Raw genomic sequence first — 15112 nt, forward strand, 5'->3', positions numbered from 1 at the left:
AATCAGCCTCTACCACAATCGCTTCGGAACAAAACTGCTGCTTCGCTACGATCTGGTGCATTAACACATGTCTTAAAAAGTAAATATTTTGAATTCTTCAAAATTCCATTGCTTTGACCATTTAAATTTAAATCAGCCTCTACCACAATCGCTTCGGAACAAAACTGCTGCTTCGCTACGATCTGGTGCATTAACACATGTCTGCTCGCGGTCATTTCCCACCTGTGTGAACTTTTTGCGTTCTTCAGCACACACACACAACATCAACCACCCGATCCGAGTGAGGTGTCGAGTGCGGAGAGGAACGCCATGTTTACATAATTTTTGCAAAGAGCATACCACCGCGTCGTCCGGCCTGGCCTGGCCAATGGCCAAGTACACAACAGACCCCCGCACTATTTGCCGATTGATGAACGCCGCGCGATTGAAGCTCACCAATACAGGCGACGCGCTATCGGTATAGTAGAGTTTTCAAGCTGGCGCTTGGACGGCTGCAATGGCTCGAAATAATTGACCGTTTTTTTTTCGGTAGTTTCAAGACCGGCGGCACCGGTAGCTAGTAGCCGTGAATAATTTGGAACTGCCACGGACCAAGTACGCGCAAGTTGCCCTCAATTGCTGAAGTTTACCGCCGACGACGACGACGACTGTTTCTATGTTAACAGCCGTTGATGGCCGCGTCGCCGCTACATAAAGCTGTCACTTTGCTGCGCTCTGGTCGAGAGACCTGATGGCTGCAAGCATAGAGTACTACCCTCACGGCACGGTGGTCCAGAACTATATATTTTTTCAATTAAATTAAAACAGTTTAATTTGGAACTCCGCTATTCTCTTCGTGAGCGTTGAAACTCAAATCTCAAAAGTTTTTTTTATACATTCTAACTCCACATTTCGAACCCACCGCGTTCGCGCTGTACATGGTTTTACTTTCAACTCGACCGAGAGACCCCCACTCGGCCGGGGTGTTTTATGGCAAACTCGTGTGTGCCCTCATGCTGACCGGCGGCGCAGACTGCTTAGTATTCTTCTGGTTGGCCACGCCGCGTGAAGAGCGTGTGCGCGCTCACGACTATTGCACACTCGGTGAATAGTGCAGCGGGGACCACTCCGCAGGTGCGACCTCTGCTGCAGTGTGGCCACAGCCAAGGAGTGTGTTGCACAAATACAGAGGTTTCAGCATGGTTGTGTGTGTGTGCTCGTCGTTGGTTCTCGAAGTTTGCGGTCTAACGCTATGCGTTTTTTTTTTGCATTAGGTGAACTATAAACACCTCGGTTTATTAGTTATATAGAACATCGAGATGACGAGCGGAGAGGCGTTCATGTCTAGCCGCGAGTGATCTTGAAAAGTAAAGGCTGGGGGATGGTTGAGCCCGGAGTTTGGCTTTGTCTCAGAAAACCGCTGAACGTTGAAGCCAACCAACCTAATTGTTCAGAGTTCAGGTCTCTAAAAATAAGGAAATTTTTGACCACTCAAGAGTAGTCGCCAATAACAAAATTAATAATATTTCAATAACAAATCCTGTTATAATAACAAAAAGTGTCATTATTTTATCCTGAACTTCAACTTCAAGAAGAAAAAAATAATAACAGTTTCTGATAAAATAACAAGATTTGTTATTGAAGTGATGTTATATTGAAAATGTTTAATAACACGCTAATAAGAGGAAATGTTATACATTTCAAAAAATCTCCTAAAAACAAGATTTGTTATTCGTATGGTTTTCTGACTTAGAAATAAAATAACCATAAATCGCACAAATGGAAAAGTTTTTAAGTGTCCATAACACAATCTGTTATTATTTTTTTCTTTTGTTGAATATGTTTAGATCTCTGGGATAATTTTGTCCAATTTCGTCGGGGTTATTATTTTGACCATGAAATAGGGTCCTTAAGCTAAAATTGTTCTAAAAAGCTGAAATTTTGAGAGTTGATTTTTTTGATTATTTGATATACTCCCTAAGGGACTTTGTTAAAATTGGATAGAACTATGGGATTATTTTGATTATTTTCGTCGGAGTCATTATTTTGGCTTATTTATTAAATGGGGTCCTAAAGCTAAAATTATTCTAAAAATTTGAAATTTTGAAAGTTGATTTTTTAATTATTTGATATACCCCCTAAGGGACTTTGCTAAAACAGGCTAGAACAATGGGATAATTTTGACCATTTTCGTCGGGGTCATTATTTTAGCCATGATATGGGGTCCTGAAGCTAAAATTATTCTTAAAAGTTGAAATTTTGAGAGTTCATTTTTTTTTTATTATTTGATATACCGCCTGAGGGACTTTACTAATATTGACTAGAACAATGGGATAATTTTGACCATTTTCTTCGGGGTCATTATTTTAGCCATGAAATGGGGTCCTCAAGCTAAAATTATTCTAAAAAGTTGAAATTTTGAAAGCTGATTTTTTAAATTATTTGATATACTTCCCAAGGGATTTTACTAAAATTGACTAGAACTATGAAATAATTTTGACCAATTTCATCGGGGTCATTTATTTCACCATGAAATGGGGTTTCAAGCTAAAATTAATCCGATAAAATTAACTTTTGAGAGTTCATTTTTTTTAATTTTGTTATATTCCCTAACGGAATTGATTCATTAATTGAGAATTTTTGAAGTGTGAATAAAAAAAACTGTTATTATTTTCACAGAGCCAGGAAGTCAGAGCTGACGTTGAAGTTCAAGCTGGAGTGAGACCTTGGAGACTGCATCGGATTCAGCAAATTTTCAACAACTTTTACTTGGAGTCGGAATCTGTGAAGTCGGGTATTTTTGGAGAGCTGAAGTCGTCTTTGACGTCATATCCTGCATCCAGAGTCGGCGTTGTCTTCAAAGTATGGATTCAAAGTCGCTTGGAGGTACCCGACTCTGCAGCCCTGACTAGTACAGAGGAGTTATGGCAACTGCAGGTTTATTTGCAAATTACAAATAAACCAAAACAAAAACTTTTTTGTTATGGAGACATACAAGTTCAATAACAATTTTTGTTATTATGCTGCTCAACCTCTCCGCACAAAATAACAAATCTAGTTATTCCTTCAGGATTCCTTCTGTGTTATTGGTTTATTATTCCAATAACGACATAATAACAGTTTAAGTTATTCTTCGAACAAATATTTGTTATTGATTTTTGTTATTTTAACAATTAATCCGATCATCCCAATAACATATTTCGATCTTCTCACAATATCAAAAACTGACCTTCCCAAGTTCCTTGTCCGCGTCTGCTCGGGCAACCCCGAATTTGATTTCAGTTCATCAAAAGGACTCAACGCCATGATTGATGCACGGATTTTAATTCCGACTCCCAACGATAACAACTCCGACTTCTGCCTAAAACGAGCTGTGAACCCGAGCAGACGGAAATAACGTTAGAATAAAATTTTTTGATATTTGAAAATACTGGGCCAATAACATTTTACGTTATTTATAAAAAGATGTGTTATTCGTCGTTATGAATTTTGTGTTATTGGATTGTTATTGAAAGAAAAGACTAATAGTTATTTAGTTATTCTTCGGACAAATCTTTGTTATTATTTTTTGTTACTTTAACAACTAATCCGATCATCCCAATAACAGTTGGAAGTATTCTTCCATAACAAAAAATGTTATTTCAAAGTTGTTTTGGCTTTCGACCAATATCAGACCAATAAGAAATATTGTTATTATAACATAAACTGTTAATAAACTCTTATTCAGAAATGGATTTTTCAAGAAGAATCCATAACATTTTCTGTTATTTTAACAGTATTGGCACATATTTTGTTATTACCGTCTGCCCGGGAAGCTTATTTTCAAAAATACTTGCATAAACAATTGAAAATCGTAGCGTTTGGTACGGTATGTCCACGTATCCTCCTTTCCCTGTAAAATCTGTGAAACTCGATTCTTTCACAGTATCCGGCAAACACAACTTCCATCTTCGATGTTTACTCTATTGCAGATCAACCGTCAAATAAAATTGTATAAAAAGATCCATAAATTCAATCAAAATTTCAAAAGGGTCACGCCCCCTTCTGATCATGGTGTTAGTGTGTGTCACGCGTCCAGCACCCCAACCAGCTCACATTTCACCACCCGTCGAAACTGTCGGGGGCCACCGAGTTGCGCTGTGATCGATTAGCTTTTTATTGGCCGTAAAAACTTTTGTCCGACCGAAAACAGGATTATAATTAGGCAAAAATTTTCGGTATCATCACCACAGCCACAACAGTCGTGTGTGGTGCGCAACGAGGCGTAAAGTGCTAAAACGCACACACTCACAACTACTTCAAAAGTGCGAAGAATATTGGAGGAAATTGGCCTTTGAAAAGCCGCAAGTTCCCACCAAACTTTGTAGGGTACAGAGTCGATTGGCGTTCTCCAACTTGAAGTGTTGCTTGCTGTCCAGTTATTGGCAGACTACCACCGCTACCGCTTCACAACCCCCATCAATTGATCGAGTGTTCAAGCGCCCGTGAACAATGGTACAGCACGTTAGTGTGAGTGAGCTTCAAACAAAACACTCCCCGATGCTCACGAAAATGCAACTGCCTGGCGTTTGGCTGGAAAAACTTAACATACAATCGCGCGATTCGTTGACCTTGGAACAGATTCAGGCCGCGGCTGACGAAACGGCGCTTGGTTTGTCGCTGTGAGCGAGACTTCACTGCGAAGCTAGGTAGTTCGCTGCCAAAGGGGAGTGCTCCAGAGTTCCAGTAGCAAACAACACTTTGAGTGGAGCTTTGTACCACACAAACCTGCAAAATCAACAGCGACTGTGAGTGTTCGGTTGAAATCGGACACGGTTTTGCAGGTCCGCGCTGATTTCGTGTAGATTTCTATCAGCGTGCATCAGCTGCGAGGGAGCTGGAATCGGATCGTCGCGCCGCTGCTGTCGTCACGCTGGAAACCAGCGCGCGCCCGTAGAAATTTGCATAAATAAACAACGGTTCTCCGAGTCAGCTTATAGGTTGTAGAATCGAACAGCATTCAGATCGAGCGGGAGCGATTTACATAACCAGAACCGCAACACAGCAGAAACGTTCTGGGGACGAATTGTGACGTGCGTGCGTCTGCTGGGTGAGGAATTAGGATCAGGATTACGAGCGTAAAGAACGGGTTCTTCCAGCGCGGCAGCTCACGGGGGTAGAGATAAGAATCTGGTCCAACCTGTCCCGACAATGTCTGCTTTAACTTAAAGTTGGAACGAGGAATTTAACAGAACTAAGTTTTGTCATATGCGATGAAATGTATTTTACCTGCTGAGCAATTCTCTACGAAATCGTTTTTTCTTTGAATTTTAATTTTTATATTTTTTAATCCGACTGAAACTTTCTTGGTGCCTTCGGCAAAGTTGTAGGGATGGATAAGGACTATCACTGAAAAAAATGATGCACGGTAAAAATCTGATTGGTGATTTTTAATTTCACTTTTTGTCACTAAAACTTGATTTGCAATATTTTTATTTTTTTTATTTTCTTACATGTTTTAGGGGACATCAAAAGCCAAATTTCCAGAATGTGCAAACAATCTTTGGCCGAGTTATGAATTTTTGAATCAATACCGAAAAAATAAAAATTTGCAATAAAAAAAAGTACTTAAGTAAAATTTTGATAAAGAGCACCGTTTTCAAGTTAGAGCCATTTTTAGGTTTTTTTTTTTGAAAAAAAAAGTAGCAGTTTTTTTTTTAAATTAGTGCCCATGTTTGCCCACTTTTGAAAAAAATATTTTTGAAAAGCTGACATTTTTTTTGAACTTTGTTGAAAAGACCATTAGTTGCTGATAAATTGCCATGCAAAGATTTAAAAACAGAAAAATTGATATTTTTTAAGGGGTTACATACATGTAGAAAATCACAACATTTCATAATCCAGAAAATTTATTAAATCCATTAAAAAGGTGATTCAAGCTTAAAGTGTTGCCATGCGTAAAGCGAACTGTCAAACTTTGTGAGCGGTTTTCTCTTAACACCGAGTTGATTTACAGGTGCCACGATATCTTGAGATGAGATGGACCAAATTGGCTGAAATTTCGGGTGAAGACTCCCAAGACATATCCCGTGTGCATGACGATGCTTGATTTAACAATTTTGCTTTAAAAAAAAATACAAAAATCAAAAGCTTTTTTTATATGAAAAACATAAAACATATTTTAATTTTTTTTTTAAATAAACTTTTTGAAAATCGGCCTTCGTCATGCACACGGAACCAGTTTACGAGTCTTCACCAAAATTTTAAGCCGATTTGGTCGAATTATTGTTTTTTTTTTAAACTTCAAACTTTAATCTCGGCATAGATACAACCAAATATGTTCAAATTCATTTTATTGAAATATGACAATGTATATTTTAATGCCCTGAAAACAGATTTTTATAAAAAGTATAAGCGTGTGCACGAACTAGCCTCTGAATTTTTTTGCCGATTTACAAGTATGTAACTCCTTAAGTCTTACCCAAACAACCCACCATTTTCTAATGTCGATATCTCAGCAACTAACGGTCCGATTTTAAATGTTAAAATATGAAACTTTCGAGAAATTTCCGATCTTTTTGAAAACAATATTTTATTTTTTAATCAAGACCAACATTTCAAAAGGGCGTAATATTGAATGCTTTTTGCGATCAATATTTCTTTTTTTTAATCAGTATTGTTTCAAAAGTTCATAACTCGGTCAAAGATTTTTTGCACATTCTGGAAATTTGAGAAAAGTTGGCATTTGATGTCTCCTAAAACTTATCTGAAAAAAAAAATGATAATAATTTTTTGCAAATCAAGTTTTAGTGACAAAAAGTGAAATGAAAAACTACAAAAAATAATTTACCGTGTAACATTTTTTCAACTTTTTTTTGTAGTCCTTATTCATGCCTACAACTTTGCCTAAGATCCAAAATCGATTAAAAAAATCCTTCAAAAGATACAGATTTTTGAATTTTCATATATCATTTTTTATGGACAGCCAAATTTGTATGGAAAGTTATATGGACAAACTAATGATGCAAAATCGTTTTTTTGGCCGTCGCAAAGGCACCGAAAAAATTTCGGCGTGATTAAAAAAATACAACAAAAAAATAGAAAGACCGAAATCTCAGAGAATTGCTCTGCTGTATTTTGATACTACCAGTTATTGTGATAAAGGGGTAATTTTCCATTTATGATCGAGTCAAGAAAAAAAAAATCGTTTTTGATTAAAGAAACGATAAAAATGTAGGTTTTAGAATGTCTTTGGATTCAAAATGTTCATAGCATACTAAAATCACCAAAACTAAACATTTAAATGTTAATTACCTGAAGTCATCTATGTTAGCGACGGAATCCGGCAAAGAAATTTGATATACACGTCAGGTTGGGAATTTGTCATTTTGATTACACTTTGATTGGATTATATTTTTTTGAATCCGGGACATAAGGGGTCGAAGACATAGTGACATTTTCAGTCTGATTTTTTTTTTCAACAATTTCGTAGCCGTACTTTGAAAAGTTTTTGCAAACAGCCTTTAAAAAAACTGTTGTTATCAGAATGTAATTTCGATTATTTTCGCTTTGTTGTTTGAATGCGAATCAACACTCGGAAACCGCTTGAAGGCAAATCTTTGTATTCATGACGGATTTTCCTGAAAAAATATTTCACAACCAAGAACAATCTCCGGCATTGACCTTAATCGGTGCTTCCACTCCGAGCAAAAATCCCACCAATCTGAACGTTCTCTTGTTCTGCCCCCCATTGACAATGTTGATGATCGTCAGGGATTTTCCCGCAGCTGTAAAGTTCTACATATTGCGACCACGATGATAGCGTGCGTAAACCAGCGTTGATTCATCATGCATCTTTGTTTACCTTCCGGGATAGCTGCTGTTAGCTCAGGTGCATCCGCCGAGAACACTTTCGCATTATTTGACGTAATTTGTTCGTGGTGACAGGTTGTGTAACGTAGGTGCGGTATTGCAGCACTCAAGTCCGTACATCCCACTGCGAGCTAATGAGGTTGATTCTAATCTACTCCAAGAGGGTCAGATTTTGACGTGTCCAAACCCCCAACTCAGCGTGTAACGTTGTGGCGTTGTGCCCTTTTATTTACTTAGGTGGGCCCAACCCAACCTTGCAACTTCACTTTTTTTTTTGCTGAGTAGACTGTTGGTGAACGCAGCGCGAGAAAGAGATGCTTTAGATTACCTCACCTGAAGTTGGTAGGCTCGTTGATGGTTTATTTATTTTTTATTTTTTGCATCGAGTTGCAGTTTTGTTACAATGTTCAGCGTAGCTGGGTTTCGCTGGGGCGAGGTACTTGAACTAGTTATGGACTGCGCCATGGGATCTTTTCGAAGTGTGACTTCAAGCCCGGTAATGTGATCTCCCCAAGGGGTTCACACCTTTTACTGGTTATGGAGTACTTCGGCGGGTTCAGATCATTTTAGATAGCCGAGACCAGGCGCTTGCGCATAGTTCTCCGTGGCCATTAACATTAATTACTGATAGTAACTATTTGCCGCCCTACCTGTGTCGGTTACGGGCACGATCCCTTTCTCTTTGCGTGCCCCACGACAACCACAACTACCCGAGCAATTATTGGCCATTAACGAAGGAAACCTCAACACAAACACCCTCGCGCGCATTGTCTGGAGTTCGGATTAGACAAACTTTCAAGGTTCAACCCCTTGGATCTAATTTCAAACGCCATTAAACTTGGCGTGACCAGGTCGTGAAACTTAATAGCTGACAAATTCGCGTTGAATCATATTGGATTGACTAAATTTATAGATTACCCAAACATAAATTAGTTCTTAGTGGATCCCTTGCAATCGTAAAGCCCAACGAAAAACAAACGTTCGGCAGTTGGCCGCTACTGTAAACACATTTCTTGCGAGCTTGCTTGCCGGCGTTAGCCGGGCCTAGCTATTTTTCTTTCGAAGCTTTATTGCTGAACTGCCATTCTCGGCCAGCAGCAGACGTTCCACACACCACTGGAATCGCTAATTACTCGCGATCCTAACGCAACGTTCTGGTCAGGGGTGGTCCCGCAGTTCTGATCTCGAAATGGAGCTGGCGAAAGCCATTTTGATTTTGTTAATGTTCGTCGCGATCATCTGTGACTTTACGTGACGCCCTTGTTCGAGGGTAATGTCGTTGGGATTCGTGGAACCCTTTGGGCGGTCCATTGTTTGAGGGTGGTATCTTCTCAGTTGAGAAGCACTAATCTGAACAAGGACGTCTACCCTACTGTAAGAATGTGAACAAAGTCGCCCTGAAAATGATCTCCAATCTGAACAAGGGCGTCTAACCTACTATGCCATTGTAAGCAAGGGCGTCTATATGAACCTCACGTTATGTTGAGCTTTTGAAGGATAAAACAAATAGTTAATAGATTGATAAAAATGAACTTTTGTCGAAACGCCAATCCAAACAAGGGCGTCTACGTAAAACCAAACACAACCTTAAAAACACACGCCTCTTTGCGAAACAAACCCCTCAACAAAGCCTATATCTCAGTTTGTCGCCAACAGTACACACTGTCAGCTCGTATATTTTATTTACAAAAGAGCAGAATTTTTCCACTGAACTACCCCGTCGCCACCTCAAAGTCCCTATAGAAGAGAGTAGGAGCGAAGGTGCTCAACGGCGCGCGGGGGGCCGCGAAAAGGTGATGAATCATCGGGACAGCTGCAAATTCGTTTTAAAGCAGCTCTCGCGTTAGTTGAACACTTTTGCCAGACGTGATTCAGAGTAAGTTTTGCGTAAATTGTTTTCCTTCGATCGCAGAAGGTAAACTAACTAGGTCGTACCATCTGACTTCTGACTAGAAATCATATTAGCAGCTCCTCACCTCGGAGATCATTAGCCTCGGCTAATTTCGAAAAGGGGGTAGCAACAGTAGCTGCGAATGGAAGCTGGGAATTGATTTCCCGCCAAGTCATTAAGCAATTAGGGAATTTCGAAATTCGCGCCTTCCCGCCGGGAAGGTCTTTTCTCCAGCTGTCAGATTGGTAATCGGATTTGCCAAGTCATGACCACCAGCCGGGAGCAGATTGGCTAATTGGCTTTCGATTCGAGAAGGTGTAATAAAAGAGTTGCGCTCAGCTGATTGCGCGACTCTTGCGCTAATGGCGTTCTGTACTAACACAATTGCATGTGGGCTTTGCGGCAAGAAATAACTGTCAATCATGGCTTTTGTGTAGAGTGTGTACGGGCTAGAACGGTCACACTGTTTGACATTTCGAAAGAAGTTGTTTGCGCGCAGTGACGATCTTGGTAGTGTTATTAAGTGACGACGGTTTTTTCCTCTAAGAATACAATTAGAAGATTGTTCTGTAAGAGGCAGTTGTTTCCTTTCACTCAAGTTATGCAAGGTATAACTGAACTCAGCGTAGCTATAAATTAGGAATTTCACCGATTCATCGACTGAATTGATTCGCAAAAAAAGATTGTTAATGTTTCCGAAGAATGCAGTTTTTTTAGTAATTCTAATTAACTGTGAGATTTTTATAAATTCCTTCAAATTTGTTTTATAGAAGCTATGCAAACTCGTTTGGTTCTGTTACAAAAATACTATGAAATGCTCCTACCTTGAATGTTTTGGTATTGTTTTGTTGTCAGGGTTTCCAGCTCCAGCATTTTTTTCAATATTTCAAAATAATATCTTTGTACAACTGTAAGTCTGTATTGCGATTATCTTTATCGAAATGTGATAATAAAAATCGTTTCTAAAAACTGTCTAAAAAAACACTTTTCAAATTCGGAACACTAGCTCGACACGCACACCACCTCAGTCCCGGCGTCCAAATGTAATCATGTCACATATCGGACGCCACCACCGTCGTCGTTAGCGTCACGAAAATAAATAACGAATATTTCACACAAAAATTGCAGGTATTTGTTGCTTCTTGTTCCTTTTCTTCTGTTCACGCACACTCTTTTCTTCGTCTTTTTTAATTTAATTTTCTTCTTCCTTTTATTTCTGTCACTGTTCCTTCTCTTGTTCATATCAAACAAATCAACGATTTACAAACACAGCTGTGCACGTGAATTGTTTTCATTTGCACATCGCCCTGGATGTGTGCGTTTGCGAGTCGAATTTTTCAAATGTTTGGAGAATTAAACCGCCTCCTTCATTGTTTTCTTCTGTTGCACACATTTTGCCTGTGTGTATTATGCAACGCTCTCTTTCTCTCCATTTCTGTGTATTTTTTTTTGCTTCTTGCTTTCTGCTCTTTTCTCACCAAAGTCTCTTTTTATTACTGTTATTACCGCTTTTCGTTTTTTTTTGTCAATTTGAACGCAAATTACTCTGAACTTTCAGCGGCATGAAAAAGGGTTTTAAATTTAGTTTCAAATGTTTTCTAATTTTGTACTTTTGAGTTTCTTAATATCATTAGTTTAGTTCTTTTTGTATTTGAGTATTTAAATTTTATTGTAGTTTAGTATTTTTTTTGTATCGCTGTATTTTTGCTATTTGCTTTTTGCTATTTGTGATATGCTTTTTTGTTGCTATTTTTGTAATTTTTGTAATTTTTGCCATTATTGTTATTATTGCTATTTTTGCTATTTCTGCTATTTTTGCTATTTTTTTTTGCGAGTTGTTGCATTTTTTTTGTTATATTTGTAGTTTTGTAGTTTTGTATTTTTGTATTTTTGTATTTTTGTATTTTTGTATTTTTGTATTTTTGTATTTTTTTTTGTATTTTTGTATTTTTGTATTTTTGTATTTTTGTATTTTTGTATTTTTGTATTTTTGTATTTTTGTATTTTTGTATTTTTGTATTTTTGTATTTTTGTATTTTTGTATTTTTGTATTTTTGTATTTTTGTATTTTTGTATTTTTGTATTTTTGTATTTTTGTATTTTTGTATTTTTGTATTTTTGTATTTTTGTATTTTTGTATTTTTGTATTTTTTTATTTTTGTATTTTTGTATTTTTGTATTTTTGTATTTTTGTATTTTTGTATTTTTGTATTTTTGTATTTTTGTATTTTTGTATTTTTATTTTTGTATTTTTGTATTTTTGTATTTTTGTATTTTTGTATTTTTGTATTTTTGTATTTTTGTATTTTTGTATTTTTGTATTTTTGTATTTTTGTATTTTTGTATTTTTGTATTTTTGTATTTTTGTATTTTGTATTTTTGTATTTTGTATTTTTGTATTTTTGTATTTTTGTATTTTTGTATTTTTGTATTTTTGTATTTTTGTATTTTTGTATTTTTGTATTTTTGTATTTTTGTATTTTTGTATTTTTGTATTTTTGTATTTTTGTATTTTTGTATTTTTGTATTTTTGTATTTTTGTATTTTTGTTTTATTGTATTTTTATATTTTTGTATTTTTGTATTTTTGTATTTTTGTATTTTTGTATTTTTGTATTTATGTATTTTTGTATTTTTGTATTTTTGTATTTTTGTATTTTTGTATTTTTGTATTTTTGTATTTTTGTATTTTTTGTATTTTTGTATTTTGTATTTTTTTTATTTTTGTATTTTTGTATTTTTGTTTTATTGTATTTTTATATTTTTGTATTTTTGTATTTTTGTATTTTTGTATTTTTGTATTTTTGTATTTTTGTATTTTTGTATTTTTGTATTTTTGTATTTTTGTATTTTTGTATTTTTGTATTTTTGTATTTTTAAAATTCGGCTTTTTTCTTAGTTTTTTGATTTTTGTTTTGGTTGTTTTTCTTTTTTTTGCTTTTATTTTGAAGTTTTGTTTTTTTGCTTTTTTTATTATTGTTTTTTTTTCTGAGTGTTTTGTTTTTTGAAATTTGGTTGATCTTTTTTTCAAGAATACTAAATAAACCTGCTATGATGTGCTAATTGTTAGAACTGTGCTGGCAGAAGTGGATTTTTTGAAAAAATTAAAAAAACTTTTTGGAACAGTCCAAAAGCTAGCTGACTTACTTATCAAAAAAACGTAGCAAGAAAACTGAAAAAAACAAGTCACATCAGTTTTGAAGTTAAATGAAAATGGTCGGCTTTCGAAACTGGCAGTATTTTTCCAGTTTGAAATTAGAAAAATCGACAAACTTTTTAGCTAATTTATCAATTTTAGATTCTTTGCATTTTTTAGTTTTAATTTCCTTTTTAGCTTTAAAATTTAAATTATTTTTTTTAAATGATGCCCTTTGCAATATCCATGCAATCGAATTCAGAGAATTTCACAAAAAGTCGAAACCAGTACCAGTTCAGGAAACTTCAAGTTGAGAGACTTCACCCGCAGTTAAGGCCACCCTCACACGACACTCGACCCCCCTCACAACCACCACAACAACTGCTACGATGGCATTTTTGAGGCTCAAAAACTTGCGCACAGCTGACTGACTTCTTGCACCAGCTCTTCTTGTGCTTCTTCTTCTTCTTCTTCAAGCTCGCTGGTGTGTCCTTGTGTGTCCACCGTGCCGTGCACTGCCTCCTTGTCCTCCGAGAGCACTTTTTTGGCTTGACTTTTTGCGACCAAAAAGTTCGAGGCAGATCGCCGTCGTCGTCGGAACAGAAAAGAAAGTCCAACCTGCAATTACCGACTGAGGCTGCTTCCTTCTCACAGTCCTTTTCTCGAGGCCATTCGTCCGAGTTTTTATCACTTTTTTTTTTCGCGAGCGCGCCTTCACTTCTTCAAGTTCAAGAGTCTCCGGTCTTCGGTAATGGCACGGTGGACGCGGACAGTTGCACAACGAGAGGTCGGTTCCGGCGAGGGTGGCTCTCGCTGTCGCAGGTTCGTCGCCTGCGATCGTCTCGGCGGCATTCAAGTCACTGCTGGTTTGGCAAAAGCCCACGACTTTGCCACACCTTCGTGGCGCGTTCTTTGTGCTGGTTTCACGACTTCGCGTTCTTCCTGGAGCGCTTCGTCGTCGCTCCGGTTTTTGTTGCCAACCTCAAGTCGACGCGCAGTCCCGGCTGAGCGGTTTATAGAAAGTAAAAACTCGTGCGAAACCAAACCAACACAGCACCACCAACTTCTAAGCGACTTTAGCAAAAAAATAAGCGCGTTGGAAAAGTGTTCACGGAGTGCGAGGAAAATGACTCGATCTGTACCTTGCCGAAGGTGGCTGGTAGAGAAACGGCTGGGGAAGCTGGATCCAGGTCCCCCAACGCACACAAACTTAAACATTAAAACAACTCACACTAGTACAAACACAAATTTTGCTGCTGTGGGGTCTCTCGAGCGCGCGGGGACCGTCAACCACATGCACACACGTCTGTTCTGAGCGCGATACCGAAGACAACTGACGAACTGGTGGCGCGGACCGACCGACCTGTTGGATCGGAATCGAGTCGGAAAAGCTCGCGCAGCAAGCGAGCGAGAGAGGGAGCTTTGGGAGAGCGAAAGCTTGCTCAGGTGAGAGCGTGAGAATGCGGAGGAAATTGTTGCAGTTTGCAGCTGGATGCACTTTTTTTGGGGTGGAAAGATATAAAGGCTCTTGTTTTGGTTTGGGGATATTGTCATGAATGGAAAAGAGCTCAGAAACATTAGGTAAATTTGTTTGGCAAGTAGTTAGCAGAGATGAAAAAGAGACCATAATCTCACTGGCTGATGCTAGACGTGTTAATTAGGGTTATAAATGAATTGATTGTAAAAACTTGGCTTCTTCTGCTTGATTTTGGAGGAACCGGTTTGATTAGCGGTTTATGAAACGGAACATTTTCTATGGATTTTTTTTGTCCAGTTTTCAACATAACATAACTAATATATTGTTTTAAATCTTTGCTTCAAATTTCAACTCTGGCCCCAAAACTAATCACGAGGTTTCTTGCCCCAAATGATTAGACAGGTATTTTTTATCTGACCATTGTTTGAGCCGTTTGGTTGGCTCCAAAAATTGAAATTATTATACTACTTCTCGAGGTAGCCAATGACTAAGACGGGAAAAGTAGCCTCAAAATTTCTCCTCATAATTTTAAGCGATTCTAGCTTTTAAACAACTTTTAAGAAATATATCTTTTAAGAAATATATCTTTGTGTCTTAAAAAAGACCTAGCCAATAATTTGAAAAAGTTGCATGAAACATTAAAATGCCGTTAATCTTAAAACGGAGAAACTCATTACATTTTTTTACTTTAAAACATAAAATTGTGAAAGTTTAACATGTTTCAGTTTCAGGTCGCAAGCTGAAAAAATTAGTTCGATTTTACACACCAAAAATTAAAT

At 37.2% G+C, this 15112-nt stretch overlaps 1 protein-coding gene across 1 annotated transcript in view; it reads right to left on the reverse strand.

Moving 5' to 3' along the window:
* Positions 1–14890, reverse strand: part of LOC6039281 — a 109956-nt gene extending 95066 nt beyond the window's left edge. The window contains exon 1 of the mRNA XM_038263560.1: positions 14088–14890. The gene's annotated coding sequence lies outside the window, so the exon portion shown is untranslated. The remainder of the gene's footprint in view (positions 1–14087) is intronic.
* Between the last annotated feature and the right edge of the window lie 222 nt (positions 14891–15112).

Source organism: Culex quinquefasciatus, chromosome 3 (genome assembly GCF_015732765.1).
Source record: "Culex quinquefasciatus strain JHB chromosome 3, VPISU_Cqui_1.0_pri_paternal, whole genome shotgun sequence".
Lineage (NCBI taxonomy): Eukaryota > Metazoa > Arthropoda > Insecta > Diptera > Culicidae > Culex > Culex quinquefasciatus.